Source organism: Rhagoletis pomonella, unplaced genomic scaffold (assembly GCF_013731165.1).
Source record: "Rhagoletis pomonella isolate Grant_MI unplaced genomic scaffold, Rhpom_1.0 Rhpom_scaffold_01220, whole genome shotgun sequence".
Lineage (NCBI taxonomy): Eukaryota > Metazoa > Arthropoda > Insecta > Diptera > Tephritidae > Rhagoletis > Rhagoletis pomonella.
Window position 1 is genome coordinate 1 of NW_023459774.1, and position 25,316 is coordinate 25,316.

Here is a 25,316-nt window from a genome sequence, read left to right on the forward strand (position 1 = left end):
CAACCAACGAGCAGCGACACTAGGCAATTAGAGTTTTGTCTAATATCATGACCAAAAAACAAAAAAGCACTCTGCGAAAACAACATTTATAGATTTACGAGCGTTATTTATGCCTCTTACCGTTACATTTTATTTTAAGCGTAATTTCACACAAAAAAAAAGAAGTTATTTTTACAATTGAATGAATGTGTAGCAACGAGCGAGTTGGAGAATTGCAGAGCTGAGTAACTAACTAAAAGGTATTCATTCGTATGTAAATTTAATGCACAACAACACGCTGACCCCACGGAAATAAATGGAACAGTGTTTGAAACGAGTTTACGATGCCAAACATTCTGGTTTTATGTACGATGTTTTTGTGTGTGTGTGTGTGTATTAATTGAAGCGAACGCATTGCATTAATTGTTGCCGTTTAAGGAAAAATAAATACAGTTTCAGCCGGCTGCGAGTTGCCAATTAAGGCGAATAATGCTGTATGCGGAATTTTATGGCCACTATAAAAAAATGAAAGTATTTTATGTTTCACTCACAAATATGGCAGCATGCGTGTGAAATTTAAAAAAATAGCATTGCTTTTGTGTTAAATTTGGAAGTGGGAAATAGATTGGAGCGCATCGTAAAAAGAAAGCAAAATGTATACTACGAGTATGTAAAATTCGCAAACTACTTAAAAAAGTTTAATACGATTTTTTTTTTTTTTTACTTAAGTAACCCATTAGATTTTCAATCAAACATCTGCTGTAAAAACAATTTGAATTTACGATTTTAAAATCATGTATCAACCTTTTTTCGAAGATATTGTTTATTATTTTCTGATGACTCTTATTATTATGAATAAGAAATACCGATTACTTTTTAAGCACTGGTAATAAAACTTAATGCTTCATGATTTTTTCGGCCTTTATTTTAACTGTTCAAGATTATTTCGAGGCAGTTCAACATAAATTAGCAATTTACCGGATTCTTAATTCCGTTTTCTGAAGTTGTGTTTAAAATTTATCTGCCCTTCAAACGAATTTTTTTCAATTTTATCTGAATATTTAAACGGTTTAATTTAGGATTGTTATTTAAATGCCATTTAGCTTTCGTTGGGTTTCATATTAACTTTATTTAAATATACCAAACAAGTGGCAACACTGTTGCTTGTTCCTTGAAATTGTTTTTGCATTTGTTTGTTTGTTTACATTTTGTGGCGAGCAGCTGATTGTTGTTTGGCAAAATTGATAAAACAATCTATCATCAATCTTGGTTGTTTGGCAGAAACACAGGGTTGCATAGCTCATATTTAAATAGCGTGTTCTACTTTTCCTAAGTATTTTTACGAATTTTTCGTGCTCTATTTTGCTCTATTTTTCAGGACTCATTCTGGACTATTTGTGTTTTACTTTTCGGGACTTTCTGGGACTTTTTTTTAATATATTTCAGTGATTTTTCGTGTTTTACTTTTTCCAATTTTACGAGATTTTTCCGAACTTTTCGGAAACATGCAGGTCAAAAAGTTTATTTTAAACTTTACTTTTATTGAATACATAAAAAAATAACAAGTACAAATTATCGGTTTCTTTCTGCTCCAAATAACATCGATGTTTCTTGCTCAAAATAATAATAAAAGTCAAAAGAAATTGGATTTTCTTTTTATTATAAAAGGCCCTACCCAAGTCTGTACTCAAAAGTGGCCAACATCTGGAAACAATTTAAGCCAGAAAAATGTTTCTGCGTTTAGTTTCTGTAAAATAGGCGTTTGAATTCTACCTAAGCCATTTTCTATGGGGGCGTTTTTATATGTAAATTTATTTATAGTTTATGGTTTGTCATATTATGACAATAATGGATAAGTTTAAAAGTTGATGGTTTCGGTAGAAAAGTAGTGCGAGAAGAAAATCACACCAAAATCAACTGGTAATAGAATAAAAAAAAAGCAACTGGCTATAAATAGAAAGAAAAGTACCACAAAACCGGTTTTGAAGCGAGCAAAAAAGTGACAACATTTAAATACCTAAAAAAAGTGTTATAAAGAAGGTGGAAGAGGAAAACATTAGGCAGAAGGTAGAATCAATTACACGCACAAATAAAAAAAACTGCCTCAACTTAAAAAAATAGTAATGGTTCAACTGTGCAAATAAAAGAACATGACAAATGAAAACCCTAAAATAAAATGGTAACTTCATGGTAACTCGTTTAGAGCAATCAAATTGGGAAGTCAACGAATACCTGACGACGAGTAGACCAGCATAAAACCGGCAAATTTTGTACGAGTAAATGAAGCAGCAATGTGAACATTAAAACGTGTAATGAAAGGCCAGCAAAGTGAATAAATAGATAGATAGTTGAAGAAAAAGTCATAAAAAGTTAAGTGTCCAGAATGTTTGTGCATGCAAGTAAAAAAAACAAAAAAAAAATACGAATAGCACGCAAAGAAAGGTGTAGTTAAAAATTGTTGGTGGGGCGAACATAAAATGCTGGCAACGAAAAACACATCGCAAATGCTGTGGCTCAAAAGAAAAATGTGTGAGCGATGGAGTGAGAGACTGCACCATCTGAGCAGACATTTAGCCCACGTTTTCTCGTTGGAGGCACACAAAAGACAGCTGATTGAAATTGAATAAAAAATAAATAAAATGGAAAGAAAACAAAAATATAATTATTTATAAGCCTTAAATAAAAGTCTAAAAAAAGGTTACAGTAACAATATAAACGTGAGCTGATTATTAAGTACAGAAGAAAAGCACAAACAAGCGCGTCAGTAGCGGCAACAACAGTACACCATATACATATGTACATACATACATATGCACAAACACAACAACACAAATAAATAGTGAAAAATAATCATTTAAAAATTTAGAAGAAAAAAAGGCGAGTGAAGAAACAAACGCAGCAAATACCGACAAAATTATTATTTTTTTTTTTTTGTGGAAAATAAACTTATAAGTGTGTAGTATTTGTGTGCGTTTTGGGTATTACGAAAACCAGCAGGGCAAAGAATTAAGTATGTAGCTAAAGAGCTATGAATTATTTTCCAGGTGAAAGACTTTGAAAGGAAGCAGCACAACAAAAATGCATAAAAACACACACACACACACCAGAAAAAAATACTAATACGATGACGAGGTGTATTCAAACTTAAGTGGGTTATAAATATCTAAAGTACATACAAATATACATACATAAATACATGCATATACATATATACACACATTGTGGCATGTTGTGCGGCGTCGTTGCTGTGGCCAATTTAGAGGGTTAAAAATACATACTTAATGTGTGCGCAAAATGGAAAAATATTGGAAATATTAAATTAATGTATGCACATATGGAGAATTTAGTATCAGACAAAAGCTTTATTGTGCATTGTAAGCGAAATTTTTTCGCTTGAAATTTTAATTAATAAGGAGAAAAAAAAACAAAAACAAAAAACACGAAAGCAAACTTGTAAACAAAACTGGCAATAGTACTACTATGTGGTAATTTTTGTTGATTGTAAGCATTTGAGCTGCAACGATTCTTTGGTGTAAGCGTAGTACATATTTTAAATTGTTAATAGCTATGTCTGGTTTTGTATGTTTTATTGGATAAAAGTGGATCTCTTATTTATATTATTTTGAGTGTAAGGTCGTAAAAGTGGGTAAGCGCGAAAGCTGTCGTTTTTCTCTTTCGTATTTTCACGGTTTTTGGTTATTCGGAAAATCTTTTACTTGTGGAAATTTAAACTATTTTACTTTAAAACGCATCATTCACGCATAAATTGGGTTTTGCCAACTGACATTTAAAGGTAAACTTTGATTTGTGCGGTTTTCGTGAAATTTTACTTCTGTATAGTTTTTAGAAAATATCACTCGAAATTCTGAAAGCAAAAATTTTTTCAACAATAATCCTTTAAATCCTGTTACTAAATGGTCGCTGCTTAACCAACGTCATATGGATAGCAAAACCTCATCTATACACACCGTGTAAAAATTATAAACGCATCACATATCACAGTTTTAACCATTTAATTTTTTGTTAATTCATTTTAGTATTTTTTTTATTATTATTTTACAGTTTATTCTTAAGGAATAGTCGTACAAATCCAAGTTTCAAACAAGCTTTTTAATTAAATTTCTTAGAAAATATTTGAGTATGCAGTTTTGTAGCCCATTAGTAACATAAAGTCGTATGTACTTAACATACTAACTTACCGTTGATTTTCGGTATTTAACGTATATTTTTATAAAAAATAACTAAAACGAAATAACAAAAAAAAATTATTAAAGCTAATCGATATATGGGGGATTTCTAATTTTGACACGGAGTGTAAGTATGTATTTTTTGTATCGCTTTTACTCGAACTTCTGATTAGGGGCTGGGACTTAGATCAAATATTATCTTTTTCCTGACGCTTTCTATTTTTTGATTTTCTAAATGTAAACCTTAGATATTTAAATAAAATAAACAAGGTTTTTATATTTTTTTCGTCGCCTAATACTTCCATAAATTTATACCTAAATTTTTTGATTCTATATATTAATTATTATATTGCATATTTTTCACTTTTGGCGAGAAATTCTTAAAGATCTATATTTTATTTTATATACGCATTCTTGAAAAAACTGTCTAAAGTCAGATATATACAAAAATTTTACACTGACTTTTAGTGTTAAAAATGTCTGTAATACTTTACTTAACCTCTAATTATTTAATATGAAAAGTATATTTTAGTTGATTGCAATTTAAAACATTAACATTAACCGGTTTTACGAAATCAATTTATGTAAGTGAATAATTATTTTTTTCCGTCAGCTTCCATCTTAGATACAAAAAAATAATCAATCATGCACTTAATTTAAGGTCTACAAAATTCGAGCGCTGCCATATTATCATCCATTTAATAAAAAAAGTATGTATTTGAAGTGTTAATTATTCCGCCGATTCTTTTGTAGTTGTTGTTTCATATTATATTTTTAGTATTTTTTTATAATTTCTTATGGCAATATTTAAATTAAACCTTCTCTCATCAAATGCTTCTCAAAATTCAGAATCATTTTTACTGTATCATTTAAGGAAATAGCAGTAAATATAAACGAACTTATTTTGAGGTCTTAACGTTTTACATTGTTGACTGTAATATAATTTAATTCATCACTTCTATTTACCCAGCTTTTTTTATTTTTTTTATTTTATTTTATTTCACCCTACTTTATTTTATTTCGTTTGTTATTTTTTTATATATTTTTAACTAATTAATTAATTTATTTTCTTTTAACTTTATTTAATTTGCATTGGCTATTTATTATCAGATATTGACCCTTTTATTTCGCCATAATTCAGTTTACCAATTTTAAATCTACTATCTAATGAGATTTTTTATTTTCTTTTTTTAGTTTTTCGTTAAGTTTCACAACTTTTTATGATTAATTTTTCAAATTAATTAGCTCGCATATTTTAACCGTTTTCTCATTTAGGTGGCTTCACTTTTTCTGCTCTTGAAGCGAAAAATCGCTTTTCAGCACAATTTGAATTTAATCGTTGTTTTTTCATCGAAACAGAAAGTTAGCAAACAATCAAACCACTTGAACTGTTTTCTTTAGCCAAATTGTACGATTTTGTATGCATTTAAGTAAAAAAAAAAACGAAAGAATATACCAGCAACACCGTTTCTTCTCCAACAACTATCAATGTCACTAAATAGCAATAATAAAAATCAACAACGGCAATCTTTGTCCACTTAATTTTGGCATTTTGCGACAGAAATTGGCAGATACTTTTTTAAAAGCGCCCCATAGCAATTATCTGTGTTTTAAGTTTTCTTATAAATACAACACATATGTACATATGTACACAAAACTATCTGTATACAAGAAATTAGAAATAAATTGCTACAACTCAATTTGTTGTACAGCACGCACACTGTATTTAACTTATTTTTATTTTTAATATTTTCGCTGATCGGAATACTGCAGTTAACGCAGATGCTGACGTTGCCGCTGACTTTGTTCACCGTGCACGTTTTTGTTGTATTTTATTTTATTTATTTTTTATATTCTTTTCAATTAGTATTAGTAGTAGTGTAGAGTATTATAACACGCCTTCGCGAACAACACCGTTTTTGCAGCAGTGCAACTTCCCCGGCAAACGACTGAATTTATACTAATGGCAAAAACACATCGAGGGAGATATGAGCGCAAGCAGAAAAGCAAACGAGCAGGCCAAAGTCAGTGTTGCCACGAACAAATTTTTTTCCTTCCAGATTTTTTTCCTTCCAAATTTTTTTCCTTCCAAATTTTTTGGGGGTTTTAAATTATTATTTTTTTTTAAATGTTTATTAAAAATGTAGATATCATAAAATTTAATAAAACTATAACACAGCTAGTAAAATAAAAATGAAACTAACTCCGCATAGCAATTCATTTTACTGTACGGACTTGTACAAATGTATTCTCTTTACGTCGGGAATACCTGTCAGGTAGCCAGTAAGAATTCTAAGGCCCTCATCCCCCCGGCTCATTTCATGTAGTCTTTCCGATGCCCTGCTGGAAAGAGGTAGTCTCATTACCTTTCACTTCCGCTAGTGGACAGCAATCTGGCATTCTTCCCAAACTTCTAAGTAGTTCTGCAGGGTATCCTTTAGATGTAACGCAGAAAGGCTCGGGATCATGCAAAAGCTTTTGGGCTGCACGCTTTGCATGACAGTCACGATATTGCGGGCTCCCAGGTGGTCCACAAGCGATGATGCCGTTTTAAAAGTGTCCAAGGCCTTTAACGCTGCTTCACTATGCGCCGTAGTGTTTATTCTGATACACAGACTTCGATTGCGAAGACTTCCGCTTGGAATATGGTTTTGTGTGTGACTATTGGCAGACTTTTCTGAACTCTTGGTCCAAGTATATATGCCTGCTCCAGCACTAGCGTCATTCATCTTCGATCCGTCGGTATACCAGCAGTTATTATCGGTTCACAGGAATCCATTTAAGGAAGTCTGACCTTCTAGGGTTTGTAGAACTATAACCTCGGTAGCAGGACGTCCGCGAGCTTGAAAGCAGCATCATACAGTAATAGCTTGAGAAACTCCCCGAAATGACCCCGAAGATCTCCACTTTTCATGCTGATTGTATTGGGCCGTAGGGCCGCTCCACCAGACCTTTGTTCAATCAGAATAGATAGAGGAGTAGTGCCTGTAATGGCACCAAAGGCATGCGTTGGACAGGTGTGCATGGCTTCTGCGGTGGCCACGCGGACCAGTCGGTGCAGCTTGCTCAATGCGAACCCGCGTTTACTTGCTTAACTTTTGGCCACCAGGTCAGTGCCGCATATGTTAGAACGGGTTTTACTACTACTATTGAAATACCAATACGTTAATTTAGGTGATATTCCCCCAAGTCACTGACAGGCATAAAACGCGCTTGCAGCCTTGTTGGTAACATTGGAGAGATATGAGTTCCAATTGAGCCTTAGATACTTTGCCTCTTCTGGGAACTAAATTTTTGTCCCTGCCCATGTGAGTCTTTATTTGGTAAATGGGACAATGGAGGACTTTAGTAGGTTTATTGGCAAGCCTTTTTCAGGACACCAGTCTCCAGTACATATACATCCATATATAGTTTTTCACACCTTTATAGTTCAGTTCAATAAAAGTTAACTTTTAAGCGCATTAAGAATATAATCATGTATATTTACATGTTTGGGGTCGCCGTTATACGAACGCTCCGATGAAATATCCGTGTAAACAAAGTTGCTAAAATGTTTGGAGATACATACATATTTTCTATTATTTTCGCGGTATCTACCAAAACCCAGTCTAACCTACCAACTTACCAAATGAAAAAAAAAACCTACCAGTTTAGATAGAAAAAGATCATGTGTGGCAACACTGGCAACAGTGAACAATCAGCAAGAAGAGAAGAACCTAGTGAGAAAAACGTACAAATTGTAGAATGCTTGCTTTTTTTTTTTGGTTAATGTTACTAGAATGGACAACTCATGAGAAAACGAACCGAAAATCGTGAGCTCGAACGAAACTAGAGAGCAGCAAATACTCGTAAAGCAAAGAGGAGGTCCAACTAAGAAGCATCAAAAGCGGAGTGGGAACAGCGGGGAGTATGTGCATCCAGTAGTGGTGGTCGATAGTTTCCACACAAGCAGTGAAAGAGACCACAGCAACGGTGAATGGCATGAAGCCAATACACCCGGTAGGCGGCTGACATCAGGGATGGAATTTCAAAATTTCAAAATGTGCCTAATGGTCTTCAAATATTGTGCCGAAAAGAAGATAAAAGTGCCACAAAATTAAATTTCTTTTAAGGTATTTTAAGAGCAATAAATTTTTAGAAATTATATTTTTAAAATACACAGAAGTAATATAGTAAATCACTTTTATGAAGGATTCCTTAGACATATATGTACATACATAAATTCATAGTAAAATTACACAGAATTCCAATTACGGAGGGGAAATACACCGAAATATTGCAATTCTGACATTTTTACACGCATATGTATGTATCTACATACATATATGCGAAACAATGGCAGTGAGACATTTTCACCAGTTTCACCTATTCTTTTCATTGATTATTTTTTATTGATTTTATATAAAAAAGTCTAACTCATAATCGGCATTTCACACTTTGTACAAAAATTAAAAAAAAAATCAGAAGGGTTTCGCAACAAAAAGCTTTGAATTCAGTATTTTTAGTGAGATTCCAAGTTTTCGATGTTATGCATTTTTTTCCATATAAAGTGTGTTCGAAAATTTTGTAAATGGATGAAAATTTATGACACATATGTCAGCAAAACAAAAAAAAAATAAAAATCATCGGGATATTGCAGAAACTTGTACTTTTATTTAATGGACTATAAAACTGCAAACTTAACATATTTCTAAAAATTCTGAACTAAAATGTTGTTATTGCGAAAACTTACTTTTCGTACTGAGTATTCACAATAGAATTCAGCGGTTTGTAAATATTTCTCACGGCCCTTATTTTAATTTTTCAGTGTTTTTAATTTTCACTTATTTTCTGACCTATAATGTGGTATGTGAATTTTTGTTATATATTGGTATTTTGTACCAAAACAGGATGAATTGTGCCAAAATTGCCTCTGAGAATGAAAGTGCCAAAAATGGCACTATTGTGCCTACTTTTCCATCACTGCCTGACATTAAAAAAAAAAGACACGGTGAAAGAGCTCGCTTGAAAACTGACTAAAGAAGAAGTCAAAACTACATATAGAGAATGTGGATTTAATATGATGCAAGTAATAAATAGCAGCAGATTTTGTGCTAAAATATATGTAGTAAGTAAAGTTGGAAATTGAAAATTCTGCTACTAAAATTACCAGCACTAAGAAACTTCAACAAAATGAGTGGAGATGTGATCGCTGTGATTTAGGTTAGAAACAAAGTGCGAATAATGATATAAAACAATATTGGTAGCTTAATTGCATTACAAGTGCAATTAAAAGACAAGTGTGACTAACGTAGTAACAACAATCATCAATTAATAAATGCGAGAGCAGCGCCAGCGAAATGTGTGAGAGCGCAGAAAAAGATAAGAGCACGAGTGGTGCTGCTGCCAGTGGATTGCTGCCAGATGTGGGTAAATCACCACAATTTATTATAGCAGATAAATAATTAGATTAAAGTGTAGGAAATTTTGTACGAGAATTCTCGGAATGGATAAATGAACAATCAATTTTTACTGATAGCGCTAATACTGCAGAAAACTCAAAATTTCTAAATCAGAAAGTCAAGCTACATATTGTTTACATTATCGACATAGTATTTACCTAAAAAAAGTATTAGTAATGAATAAGTATGTGGCTATAAATGTACAAATACGCATATATGTATATTGGGTAGCCATTTAAAATCGCATGCCAAGAATAGGCCATTAAAGTAGCCTAACTCGGGATAGTCCCTTTTCCATTTAAAGCAACATTTCATTAGGTTTCCAAACAATATATTAACGTGTAACTAGCCATAGTTGTAGTTCAAGTTGCCCTTTTAATAGTAGCTTAATGAAAATATAAAAATTTTCAAGGAAAGCCGATTTTTTTTTAATTCAAAGTCAAAAATTCTAAAGCCACTCAAAAGCTACTTTAGTTGGACGGCATAGATACATGTGTATGTACTCCTCTGAGAGTATTTATAGGCAATCATTCATTGCCAACCAGCTGTCATTTTGAGTGATCTATGTGTTCTTATCAATAGGAATTCTAATCACTATGAGTATTCGATATCTTTTTATAAGTATTTGTAAGATTGTGAATTTTCACAATTAGACACGTCTGAAAACTCAACACCTTTGTTATATTTTTTATTGTGGAATTGAAGAATAGTTTAGATAAGTTTTATATTTGGGCTGTTTATTTTGAAAGTGGCATAAGTCATTTTCACCTCTTGAGCTTGAAATGTTTGGTTACTTCTTACTGAATGCATCTTTAAATCGTTCTACCAACATACCTAAACTAATAAAAAAATTTGTTACCTTTGGCTGGTAAAAATGAACGAATAACACCACGAGTTCAGATGCTTCTAAATGATCATTCAAGTGAAACGGCATGAAATGACTTATGCCACTTTCAAACTAAACGGCTCATTAAATGAGACAAATATACATATTTCATTGTCTCTACACTTTGGAAACTACATACATATGTATGTAAAAAGTCAAATCACATAGAACGATAAATTGTACTGTTCGGCCATGTCGAAGAGATTACTGAGAGCCATCGATATTTTCACAGAGTAGAGGAGTCAAATTCAAACTGAATGGCTTTACTTTACCATTTTTGGCTAAGATTCAGAGCGAGTATTCTTCGGTTCGCAACCAATTAATATATATGTATGCCACTTCATCTTCGTCTGTAGTCTCAGTGCTGTTTTGGGACGTGTTTTTTGTGTTAGTTCCGACAAAAAAATTTAAACTTATGCCCGTAGGCGAAGTTTTGGGCATCACTGTGTCAGGTAAACTTAATCTCTTGTGGGAAGCATTGTCAATAAAACCGAATTTCTTTAACAGATGACTAAAGAGAAAATTAAACAGAAGAAAAACGTCAAAAAGAAAAGTGGAAAATATATGTAAGTCAGAATCTTGTTACACTAGAGAGAGATAACAACGGACAAGATGGATAATATGTAAACGATTTGTAGAATTACTTGAATGTAGAGGAGAGGAACTTCGTATACGAGTACCAGCAGCAACACCTCTGTTAGTAGTAGTTCAGCCAAAGCATTGCTGGAGAGCAGCAATGCAAACGTCGAACAACGAGCTGGAAAGTGGCAGGGAAAACCCGTTCACTCGCTACTGGCTGGCTGACTGTTTAGCTCGTTAAGTTAGTTTGCTGCTTGACTGCCTGTAATTTACGATTTTTTCACAATACTTTTTTATTTTTTTCTTAAAATTTATTTCATGACTTTGTCTGCTTTCTTATTTATTTATTGCGCTCGCACATTATTCGTTTACACCGCTTCTTGCGACGAGCTCGTAAGTCAAATAACGCATCGACCAGCAGCGGCAACAAATACTAGAGAGCACAGGCAGATTTATGTATTTCGCTCGTAGTTGGTACTTGGAAAAGGCAATTATTGATGGATGAAAGCAACAACGACAACGACGTAAACGAATGAATTGCAAATAACAAAAGTCAAAAAGTAGCAGAGCTCACCAGCTGAGCAGCTTAATTAGTTGGTAGTGTAGTGTTAAAAATAATGCTAGTAGTGTGCTAGGTTCGGGTTTGGATGAATAACCAACTAGGCGGACAGCAAAACAAGAAACGGCATCAGGCGGCAGCAACACAATGAGGAAATTGTGCACATTAAGCGTACACAACAAAAACGATGAAGAATCATACCTACATACATATCGCGCACTGTCTTCAAAAGAGTCACAACTCAAAATAATAGGTTTGTCAGAAAATGGGAAAAACTATTTCTTAGCACATGATAAAATCATATGGGCAAGGGCAACTTTACCTTAGGTTTTTTTTTTAACAAATTATAACAAAAATTTGTTCCAGCTTTTGCTGAAAGTTAAATAAAAGCTCTGTGCAAATTTTTAGTACATAATTACAAAAATGCAAAATTTTGAGTTGTGACTCTTTTGAAGACAATGTGCGATATGTACATACGCTCCTCCATTCGAAAAGGCAAATGCGCGTAGTTGAGAAGAAAGTGATGTAGCGTCGTATAGGGCGACAAAAGAGTGTGTTAAAATCATTATCTTGATAGTGGAACTAATCGCGAGAGATTTGCTATTGAATTATTTATATTTTTCGCTTTTCATCTGGAATTTTGTACTTACATACACATGTATACATATCTACATACATATGTATGTAGTGTGTTCATTAGGGTGGTCCAAAAACAGTAAAGTCGGAATTTTAGTGCTCTCACCCCCTAGGATTGTTCTATGTCGAAAAAAGTATACCCCCATTTTTTTATTTTCAAATCAAAACATAAATATTTTCCATGTATTTTTATACTATGTATGGGAAAAATGAATGGTATAGAATTCATGGAAATCCATATTTTTCGATCGGAAAATTCTGGTTCTCTTCAGGAGACTTTCAATAATAATATCCAATTGTTTTTTAACCATTTTTTAATACTAACGATTTTTTATTGATCCCTCTTTGCATTTTCGGGGTTTTTGTGAGTTTTTGGCGGACCTATAAATTATAGTTGCGATAAAAAAAATGGTTAAAGAAATAATTGGGTATTATTACTGCAGATAAACAGTTTTCCGATAGAAAAATTTTGATTTTTAAGAATTCTGTCGCTTTGAACGACTTCTAAGTATTTTTTCGATTTCAAAATAAAAAATAGGGGTATATTTTTTTTGGCACAGAACAATCCTAGAGGGTGAGAGCACAACAATTCCGACTTTACTTTTTCACATGCATTTTGGGACCACCCTGATGTACATACATATCGTTGGCTTAGTTCGCAAACGTGCTAAGTCCACTTTTTATGTAAATTGAGATTTTGATGCAGTAAGATAGCAGAACTGAAAATACATCATTACCAAAAAAGAAAATTACCGTAATGTCGTTTTTACTTGTTGTTATGCATTGGTACGCAAATGTGCTAAGTCCAAAAAAATCCAAAAAAAATATGTATACACGTCTGTCCGTGTACACGATAACTCGAGATATCTCAACGAAATTTGGTATGTAGGTTGCCCTTTATCCAAGGTAAGTTTGTATTAAAAATGGGCGAATCGGAATGTTACCACGCCCATTTCCGATATAAAGGTATTTTCTAAAAATGCAAAAACTACGATATTTCAGTAAAATTGGATGCAAATTGTTCAAAATTAGTATGTAAAGTAGAAAAATATTATTATTATTTTTGGAAAATGGGCGTGACCCCGCCCACCTATTATGAAATGCTGTATCTCAGTAGCCCATTCACCAAACTCGGTACGAGCCTTATCTAGCTAAGAAATCTGTTAAAAATCTAATTCACTTAAAATCGATGATCGCGATAACCACTCAGCAGAACATAAGATGATGATACATTTTTGGATAATGGGCATGGCGCCGCCCACTTATGACCACAAATGTGTAACTCGGTAACCGATTTATCAATTTCTACCAAACTCGGTGCACTCGGAAAAGCAATTCGTTGAAAATTATTCAAATCGGACCAAAATTACATTCGCTTCCCGTATATCTAACGGTAAATTTCAAAAAATACGGAAACTGATATTTCAATAACTGAAGACGCTAATTTACTTCAAGTTAATACTTACAACAATCTCTTAACAATAAATAAGACTGCGTGACACCGCCCACTTTATGACTACAAGGTGTATTTCGGTAGCCTCTTTAGCGATTTCCACTAAACGTGGTTCAATTATTTCATTGAGTTTAACTCAGGATATTATCGAAAACCTTTGAAATCGGGAAAACAAGCCCCTGCTTACGACAGTATTTGATACCTGCGCTGGGTATATAAAGTTCGGTTTCGCCAAAACTTATATCTCTTTACTTGCTTTTAATTATTTTCTTTTATAAATGGTACATAAATTTACGACTTAAAATAGTTATTTTTATTAATAGCAATGAAATAAAACTGTATAAGGTTATAATTCATTTTAAAACAATAAAATATATTTAAACTAAGCAATTAAATCTTTTAACAATAAAAAATAATGGAAAAAAGGTTGATAGAAAATGTGCTTAGTCCACATTAAAAGAATAAAATCTTAAAGAGAAAATGTGGTAAGTCCTAAAAGAGCCTATAAGTCTGCAACAGCTTTATTTGGAAATTGGCCGATTATTGGTACTAAAACAAGACGAACTAAGGAATAAAACTGCATTTACAGATTAGAAAAATATTGAAAACAAAAAAAGTTAGACGGTTTTTTGTCCCTCCTGAAAAATAAAAAAAAAATGGACTTAGCACGTTTGTGAACTAAGCCAACGATATGTAGGTCTATATATTTCTAATACGTACTCACACTTGCATGCATGTATGTACATGAGACCGTACCGGAATAAAAGTTCGCCGTACACCCCGAGTGTATTTAAAGTATTTAGGCAAGGCAAATTAAAAAAAAAAATTCACCAAACGTAGGACCCCTACTTTTTTTAATTGTCCGTTAGATTCGGCATTTACGCTCGGAGCATAAACTATCATATGCCATGTTTTTTTTCCAAAGTTCGTTGACCTCATGTACCCCGTCCGTTGTAGTACTTCGCCACTAGATCTCAGTTCTTATCACTCTAACGTACGATCCTAATGCCCGGTGGAACTATTTAAATAACAATTGTATTTCGGAATGTAGGTGTAACCGAGAAATATAAGAATGCGACCATCGAGAAATTTAAAAATCCGACTAGGTCGGTCAAAAGTATATATTTTTTTTTTTAATTTTAATTGGTTTGCAAAAATATTTTACACTCAGAGGTGTGTGACGAACTTTTTTGTTTGCTTGTAAGGTGGCACGGTCTAATATAGATATACATACATATGTATGTATGTATGTAGGCAAGTATGTATTCAATGTTTTTTTTAATAAAGTGTTTATCTCTATACAAATACGCGTCAACATTATCAACACTTAACGGTCAACAAATACTTAAGTCACTTATCATGGATCTCTGGCGTTCTACAGCGATTGTTACGCTCTGGGAGCACTATGTTCTAAACCATATGGAACAATCTTTTTTTACGCCAGTAACACATCAAAGAGTGACAGCCTACCTTTGTACATAAACAGAAATATAACCTTATATGCCATCCGGATTTAAGTTGGGCTAGTGCAGACCTTATTTTTAGCGGTAGCCGAATTTCATCAGGGAAGGAACACCTTATCACCCGCGACGTACTACATATGAACGTTTTTCAGACCCATTCGGCAAAGTCTCACGAGTGACTGAGCTGAGTGACACCTCTCTTCAGTTAGATGAGGTGCCTCTCATCGTGGGCCTAGTGATGTTCAGTACCAGTCGGGTTGAAGTTCGGATGCTGGCCACCATCTGGCTACCAGCTAATTTTCCCTCTGCTATTAAGGAAGTCTTAGCATTATTCTGCTGGTCTTTTAGCAATAAGTTTTCTATAAATAAATGAATTTAAAAATTATATTATTTTTAAAACAAGAAAATCTAGAAATTAAAGGAAAGTTAAATTAAAATAAAAAAAAAATAAATAAATTTAAAAAGACGGAAATAAAATAAGTTCCTAAAAATTAAATTAATTAAAAAAATTTATTTTTAAAATAAAAGATCTAAAAATTTAATCAAAGTCAAATTAAAAGAAATTAATAAAATAAATTAAAAAAGAAAAAATAAAATAATTTCCCAAAAACTAAATGCAATTAAAAAATATTTATTTTTAAAACAATAAAATTTAATACATATGTATCTAGGTAGAAAAAGAAAAAAATAATAAAATTAAATTAAAAAAATATTTTCTTTTAAAACAATAAAATTAAAAAATTAAAAGAAAATTCAATTAAAAAGAAGAAAACATAAGAGAAGTTTCTAAAAATTCAGCCCAGTGATTTTTAGAAGTTTTTTCATAACAGTGGTGCACTCAGAGGTTTGCCATTGCCAGCCGAGTTGTGAGCTCATTCCAAAAGGTTTTTCGTTTGATAAGCTCGGACGAAAGATCGAAACTGGGTCAACCGCAGAGTTGTACGGATTTCTAACCACTCGGCTATGGCGGCCGTTATAGGAAAAAGTATCGAACACAGACATTTCTGAATGGTTGTTAGGTAATTGTAAAAGTTAATATCTTCCAAAAAGTGTCAATATATGCCTACCCAACCAAATTTTGTATATCTCTGAAACTGAGTTAAGGCTTCCTTCTCCATATACTATGCACGTTCTTCCAGTTGGTATAGCGACTAAAAAGTTCATTGAACGACCTAATCAGGTGTATAACCTGTAAAAGACTCAAAGGACGAGAGGTGCATTATGATAAATGCGAAAATAATGTGTAGGTAAAGACCGAAGTGGAACACAATGAAGTACGAAAATAAAAAGGCGTAAAAATTGATAAAATTGGATTTTACGCGTCTGCTGCGTTGCTGATGGCAAATGGACAACCAGCGTTGCCGTTTGGCTACAATTGTAGCAAAAGTGCTACATTTAAAATGAAAAGCTACAAAATGTTACGTAAATTCTAAAATGGCTAAAATTTCATAGCTTCAAAAATTTATTTGCTTGTTCAAAATAATAAAAAATTCTACAAAATTGGGGACGAAAATTTTAACCAAAAAAATATGATTGCACTCATAGCCTTAAATAATGTGTTATGTTTAATTTTAATGAATAGTTTAACTACTCAACTCTAGTTTGTCCCAATTCTAAGCAGGTGGAAAAATTGTTAAAGTGCACTTTCGTCCATTAAAAAAAAAAAAAAGTTATATGTATGTCTAATAAAAGACAGCTTCACTTGAAGTTCTACATAATTTTGTCAGTATACAAATTTTTGAGTGCTTACTTTAAAAAGAATCAAGGAAGCGAGCTGAATTCTGCTTAGGACAAGTAAATACGAAGTAAGCGTGTCATATTTGATTAGCTCCAGATGCAAGGAACTACAAATTCAGCTTCTACTGTTCTTTTTATAGACATACCTCCTGTACAATTTGTATGCAATATAAAATGGAAACGGAAGAAGGTGCAAATATTTATATTTAACACTCGCGAGGTTCAGCATTCAGTAAAAAGTAAACGATTCTCTGGTCGGGATCCGTTTTCGAAGTTTCCAGCTATTGTTGTTTAAAGGCTTCAGTGCAGGTTTTGGTTTTCGTTTTTTTTTTTTTCATTATTAAAGAGAAAAAATAGGATTTGCATTATAAATAAAATAAATGTGTTTATTAATTGTCCTCAAAATTCATAAAATTTAGTACTTGGAGCCAAAAAAAGCGTTGTAGGGCGTCATTGCGAAAAAATCTTCGCTATCTTATAAATTAGAAAATTTTGGAGTAAACGAAATTTCATTAAAAGACAACTTTTTAACATTTGCGCCCATTTTTTAGAGTTAGTGGACGATAATATACCCGATTTGGACGTTCTTTCAGATTGGTGCCGTTCTGGTTAAAACCAGCATATACTCTGAATTTAATCAAAATCTGATAATGATGGTAAATATCCGCTCACAAGAGCTGTGTGTGGGGCAGTGCGGGCGTCCACTTTTTCCATTTTCTACATTTCTTCATTCCTATGCTCTATTCTGCATATATGAAATTTCCGCGAATTTGTTGTAAGGTTACTACTTTTGACTGCAGCTTATATGGGTGCGTTCCACTGTGCACCGTCAGCGAAAATCAACGAAATTTTTGAGCAACTTCAGACTTGCACTTTATGATATTAAAATTTAATGGGCTATAAAAGTGCACACTTTGTTGATTTTTTTTTATTTCTGTACAAGATTTTGATCCTTTAATGTTTTTTGATATAGAGTGAACTATATTTAACAATAAAAACAAAAAAAAAGTTACGAAAACTTGTCAATATATTGCGAAATTTTAATTATTTTGAAAGACGCTGAATTAAAAAAAAAAATAAAAATTTACCTAACGGCATTCTTTACTTATAGTTACAAGCATTAAAAAAATGGTCAGTAAGATTCGCTACATTTTTCGGTACAAAAAAAAAAATAGTGAGTGGCAACACTCCACCACCGCCAGTAAAAGGAGCAGCAAAAATACGAATTGTGCGAAATTGTCACGCAAAATAAAGTGGAGTGGTGAAATGAGTTGTGAAGTGAATTGCGGTGAAACATTGATAAATGCTTATATGTACATATGTATGTAAGTGACTTAATGTGTGCTGCAGCTGCATGAAGGATTACTTTTATATACATATCTACTTTTGCTGAATGAAAACGAGGAGCCTTGGCTATACAATAACATATGGTGGAATGATATCGATGAGAATGACAACAGGCTCGCTGACTGACTGGCTGCTGACTTGAATACAGGCTTGACGGTCACCAGCCGACAGGTAAGTAAAGTTATGAAGTAAAGAAAAGTATATACATATAAGAAGAAAATAAATTACAATGCAATGTTGCTCAACATTTATATTTCCAGCTGGCATCACATACATAGCAAAAGAAAGAGGACCCCTACGGCTGCCAACCAACACAGCAGAGTGAGTTGGCACCGGAAAGTAAGAAACATAAAATGAAGAAAAATCAAGAAACTGGAAGATTTAAATAGCGAAAGAGCGAACTATGGTACAAAAGCTGAATTTCGAATGTACTATGTATGTTGGAAGAAAAAAAAGAAAGCAAATAGGCACGAAAAGAATGCAAGCGTAAACGACGAGCCAGCGCCAGCAATAGTCCAACAATCAGCAGAACAGAACGACATTTGGTGGCAGTAGCAGTGGCAGCAAATGTCAGCGCAACAGTCAGTGGAGCAAGGCTAGTGTGCGGACCAGATGATGATGGTTGGTTGACTGGTTGGCTGCTCGGTTGGTTGGCGATTGGGATGTTGATGCACGACCGACCACAGCAACGAGAACCGCAAAGTTGATGGATGTATCGCTAAAGTGGTCGTGTAGAAGTGTGCATATAACTATGTACACAGGTATACATATATTTGTGTACATAGATAAATAACAATTTTTAGCAAAAAAAAAAAACGGCTTCAATTCACATATAAATATATATATATATATATATATATCTCATGATCCACTGCTCGGTTCTTAACCAGATTAGTATGGGACCACCGATGCAAAAAGAATTATCGAAATCGGTTGTCGTGGTCCAAAGTTATGCGGTAACATACATACATAAAAAAATATTCCGACGAACTGATAACCTCCTCCTTTTTAGGAAGTCGGTTAAACAAAAATTATTTGGTTTTACTCCTGGACTCTGCAATATCACTGCCACGCCACTTTATTCTACACTTTCTACCACATAATTACATACGGATATGTCTAATGTGTCTTTCTGCTACTCTAATTTTTTATTTTTTTTCTTTGCTCCGCTTGGGCAATGCATGTTTGCTAGCTAGTTTTGCCTGCAGTCAAATTTTTATTTACAAGCATTTTATAAATTTTTATTACCAACGAAGCACATTACATTTGTCGTTCAACTTGCTGGCAAACAGACTGGCTGATGGACTGACAGATCATTACTCGCACATTTTTTGTTTGTTTCTGGAGATGCAACGTATGTACATATGTACATACATTGTGTATATGTAAGTAAATACATATGTACTTACATACAGATGCATATTAATGCAAGTGTACATATGTACATAATTATATATCAGGCAAGTATTAATGCTTCTTTATGCATACAAACATACATAAATTGTATACAAAATAAATGAGTAGAACAAATTAATTAATTACATAGACAGAACTTACAATTACATATGTACATATAAGGAGCCCATTACAAAATATTTGAAAGATTGAATAGTGATTGTCAACAAAGTAAATGCAATAACTAAAATAACCGATTACGAACAAAGAGTAACTGATAACGAAGTAGCGATAGCAAATTAGATCATTTATTGTCCAGAAGAATTTAATATTTAGTATTAACCCTTTCAACAACTGGTACAAGGTAATCCTACTACGTATTTAATATCTACTATAGATTCGAAAGTTTGTGAACGAGTAATCGTGTGAGTATGTTTGTTGCGCTTTCACGCTAAAAGGGCTAGACGTATTTCAATGAAATTTGGCTATAACCTGGATTATCATACGGGATATTTTTTGAAGAGAGTTGCCACCTGTTTCAAAAGTAGAAGTTGTCACCTGTCACCTAAATTGCGAAATCAATTTAATAAACAAGTTGAATTAAATATTTTACTGTGGGCGTCAAACGAAAGACGTTCCAAGTAAACTTTATTCCTAAAATATTTTTGTAGTGTCACCGCCTGATTACATTTAATTTATTTAAAAAGTTAAATTAAATATTTTAATGTATGTAATTTCAAACGAGGAGAGAGGCTAGGCTTTATTTCGAAAATATTTTTTAATAGGTTGCCATCTGTTTAAAAATTCAAAATCAATTCATTAACAAGTAAAACTAAATATTTTAATATAGACATCGAACTAGAGAGGTTAAAGCTATATTTGGCAACAATTTTTGAACAGCGTTGCCATATGTTTAAAAATTCAAAATCAGTTTAACTAACAAGTTAAACGAATTTTTTTAATATGGATGCCAGGCGAGAGATAAGCTTCATTTTTTTGTAACAAGAGTTAGTCAAATTTTAGTTTTAAATTTCCTTCATAATTTCTGAAGAGAAATATTTTTATTCGATCAAGAAATATTTATTTTTAATGATTTTAAAGCACCTATACGAAAAAAGAGCGATATTTTTCTCAAAAGTTGACTTTCCTGTGAATTTTTTTGGATCGCCCTAATGCACATACGCAATGACTCAAACAAATGACCACGTGTTGTTTTTTTTGTGTAAATCGTAATACTTTTCGAGCTATATTTTTTGTTGTTATTTTTCTAAAAAAATACCATCCAAGCTTTAACCAAAATAATATAAATCACGGTCTCAAATTTTGTACAAAATTTAGGAGAATTTAACAAATATATAATATAAAAAACCGAAAAAGTAGTCTAAAAAAATTTTCAAAAACCAACGCGATTTTTTAAACGGTTGCAACTTGCATTTCACTAAACTAAAATTGTATGGGCTATAAAACTGAATGCCCAAAAATTTTCTCAACATTCAGATTAAAAAGTAGAATTTTTGATGAAAATTTGTTGAATTTTCCTAATCTTTGTATAAATATTAAGCTATGATTTATATTATTTTTGTTAAAGCTTGGCTGGTATATGGATAGAAAAAAGAAATTTGCGCGAAAAACACTACGTATATTAAAAAAAAAAAACAAGTCATTTTTAAGCAAAATACAACCGACTTCAATTCTCATACAAAAAGTTAGGAGTACCGTTAATTTCTTCATGATCCAATGATCGGATATAAAACACCTTTCCGATAGAAAAATAAATATCGAAATCGGTTGACATGGTCCAAAGTTATGCGGCAACGTCCATAAAAAAAAAAAATTAAATTCAAATATTACGACGCACTGACCTTCTGCTTTTTTTTTGAAGTCGGTTAAAAATCAACACGTCGTCATTTGTTTGAGTCACTGTATGTATGTACATGTGGAATTTTACATAGATAGATACATGCATATGTATGTATGTTCAGTAATTTAAGCTTTCCCACATGCACATTTACGTCATGCCTGCCACAAACGCACTTTATCGAAATGAGTTTTTATTAGCTGTGGTACTTGCTGTTGCGCTTTGTTTATTGCGTCTCCTTCTTCTTGTTGCTCATTTTTTGTTTGATGACCCTGCAGCGCTTTCGAATTGTTGCATATTGCGCCCGGGCGAACAGTCAAACAAGCACACTCACGCACAAGGCAACCAACCAGCCATGCGGGTTATCAAACAAGCAACCCAGTCAATCAGCCAACGAACCAGGCAGCCAGCTATCCGCCAACCAACCAGTTATGTGGGTAGAAAAATGTTGATGAATGCGGTGATGGCACACACATAATTTCCAATCGATGGCAAAGCGAGCAGGGTTGCCAACTTGGCTCAGAACGTGCCATTTTTGGCTCTATTTTACTACAAATAGCACTTAATTTTTCAAGTGCCTAATGGCAATCTTGAAAAATAGTAATATTTTAATAAATTTTTTTGAAATCCTTTGCGTTTACTTCTCTTTCTCAACTATTTTTTTTTTTAAATTTCTATAGTGTATACAACTGGTTTATCTTACTTCGGCATTGCACTTTTCTTTTAGGAATGTGTTTCCAATTTTAATGCTAAATGGAAAAAATTAAAAAGAAGGACACCTTCTTTGGCACTTTTATTTTTCTATTTGGCACTTTTTTATCCTCAATATGGCACTTCATAGCTAAGTATAGTTGGCAGCCCTGAAGGCGAAGAAGATTGACAAAAACGAAGGGGCAATAAAATGGTAAACGCAGTACCGTTAGTGGCAGTAATTTCTTTGTATGATCCCAAAAAAAAAAATCATTAAAAAGAAAGAACGTTTTATGAATGATTGGCGATTTCATTTCGAATGGGATGTAGGAGGTACACATAAAGACCACAAGAGCTTTAGTAAAATTAATCGAAAAACATTTGAAGTGCAAATAAAAATTGATTGCATGTATGCATTTTAGGAGCAGATTATGGATTGTGGGAGTGAATATTTCAAAAGAGATTTTATAAAATAACTAAGTTGTAAAACTTAAAACATAAAACCTAAAAGAAAAATCTTTTTCTATTTATCCTCAGAAATCATTTATTTTGCCAGGTGGAAGAAAGGTCAGTAAAACTACTTTCAAGTATGTATCAATACATTTTTTTATGTACAGAAAGTTAACTAGAACCACTTTGGAGTTCCATTATTTGCATTAGAGCAAAATTCGTGGCTCATTGCCAGTGTAGACAGCGTATTAGGCGTGGTGAGATATCAATAGGTATATCAGCTCTTAACTTTCACGTCAAATTTACCCACACAAATTCTTGCGTTGATTGCAGAATAGATATGTATAGAAACTAAGCAAAATTATTCAAATTCCACTGAAAAATTAGAATAAACCAACGAAAATTCACACCTTAACAAGCGATCTGAATTTTCATGCTTGACTTGCAATGTGTGAATTAACAGCAGAATGGCAGGCAGCGCGAGAAAAAGGCGGTGTGATATGAAATGCAAATGTTATCTGCAAATTGAAATGGGATGTTCATAAAAGGCCACAGAAAAAGTGAATGAGATTTAAATAATTGATGCTGGCTGATAATGTATGTGTATATGTAGTGCATTTTTTTCCATACAAAAAAAAAAAATTTCATATATATTTTATATGGAAAAAAATTGTAATGCAGTCAGAAAAAAATTATTAAAAATCAACGAGATTCTTTAGCAACTTAAAACTTGCACATTATTACCCTGGAATTTAATGTGCTATTAAACTGCACACTCAAAAAATTCAAAAAAATTTTAATAAAAAATTTAAAATTTAGCTGAAGCTTTGCAGATTTGTTACAATTTTTTGCTATATAATGAGCTAGACTTTTATGGAAAAATAATAAGCATTAAATAAAAAAAGATAAAAATAGCTAAAATTGAGGAAAATGTTGATGACTTAATCAGCTGATCACAAGTGTATATATGTACATATCTGTATACTCCTAGATATACAATTGTAAGAAAAGTCGAGTAGAGTGAAGTAGTAGTGCTGTCCGATTCGTATTTATGCTCTGACACTAAACATCAAATCGGATCCTCACTGTAGCGGCTTTTGGCAGGCTGCCACCCTGGATCGCACTTTCTGTACCTACTTTCCTCGAGTAGGTATTCGGTACTGATATATAACGCCTTTGAAGTTTTGGTCCAGTCACATAGTGTTTTTTGCGATAGCTTTGCAGTTACCGTTCTTAGTGGTACCACAAATGACTGAGGGATCTTAACCTAAAAACTGGCATGAGAAAACGAATCAGGGATAAAATGCCAACAATGTAGTCAGAGGTTTTCAGAAAAGTTACCACGCGAGGAATACTAAATTAAATTCGCTTACTATATGTTAAATTTTTTATCATTAATAAGGTAAAACACAAAAGTCATTTGAATAAAGTTCGAAAAAATTATCGCAAAATATTTAATTTGCGATATGTAATGATAAGTAAAACAAGAAATTTAAATGCAGTTGCCGAGAAGAAATGAAATGCCACAGTTCTTAATTTAATGCAAATATATGTAACTCAAGTTGAAAAAATGTCAACAAAACTGATATGAGTGACAGGCCTTTGGAGTCAACTGCTACGTCGCATAAACACGAACACAATAAAATTACGCATAACAATAGCCGTTTTTGTTGGTTGTCACAGTTAGACACAATCACAACAACACAAAGCCTAACTCGCCGCCCCATCATCAGTGGCCACTAAATTGATTTACTCTCAAAATGTTTCATTAGCTCGCCCCACTTTTCGTGCTCCGAGTTTATGCATTGCAGCAACTACAAATTTCACTTTGATCTCATTGATTTTAGGTCATTTCAGATAATTGTAAAGTTTGTAAACATAATCATCAGGCTTATCAAACAACGAGCCACAAGTTGTAAAATGAATTGTGTTTTTTTTTTTTGGACAGTGATGAGTTCGACGGCGCGTAGGTACCGTAGGTAACTGAGTAGGAATCAAAAAAAATTGAAACCTAAATTAATGAAATTCAAGCTTAAATTTTTTCACATGCACAGCAATATTCAGAATTTGGCTTGAAAGAGGAAATCTTGCTAGGAAATCTACATAATTTAAAAAATAGAAATGTTGATGAACATTTTTTTTAACTTTAATTAGTTTTTGTGAACTGTGTGCAAGCTTTGGAAGTTTTATTTATGTATCTGATATAGGTCGACCCATATTTTAAATGAAAATTATTAACAATATAAATAAATAAAGATAAGTTGCCAACAGCATCATTTTAAAATCTCGCTGCTATTATTTCGACCGTAACTGTATGTATATTTAGAATTTAAAGTTACTAAAATGGATACCTATAACCTATAAAATGATAATAAAATAATTTTAAAATGCGTTTCATTTTATTAGAAGAAATAAATCAATTTAAAAAAGGCACAAATACAAGGATGCACAGGTTAGTAGTTTAATAAAAAATTTGTTTTCGTTATTTTATGGCCCTATTTGGCCATATTAAAAATGGTTGAGTTTAATAAAAAAGATAAAATCAATTCCAACCAAAAAATCGAAAGGATCCAGCACTAAAATAGGCAGACAAAACGTCTCATAGGCAGACACAAGAAAAAGGAGAAAAATCAAAAAAAAAGTTGCATACACAGAA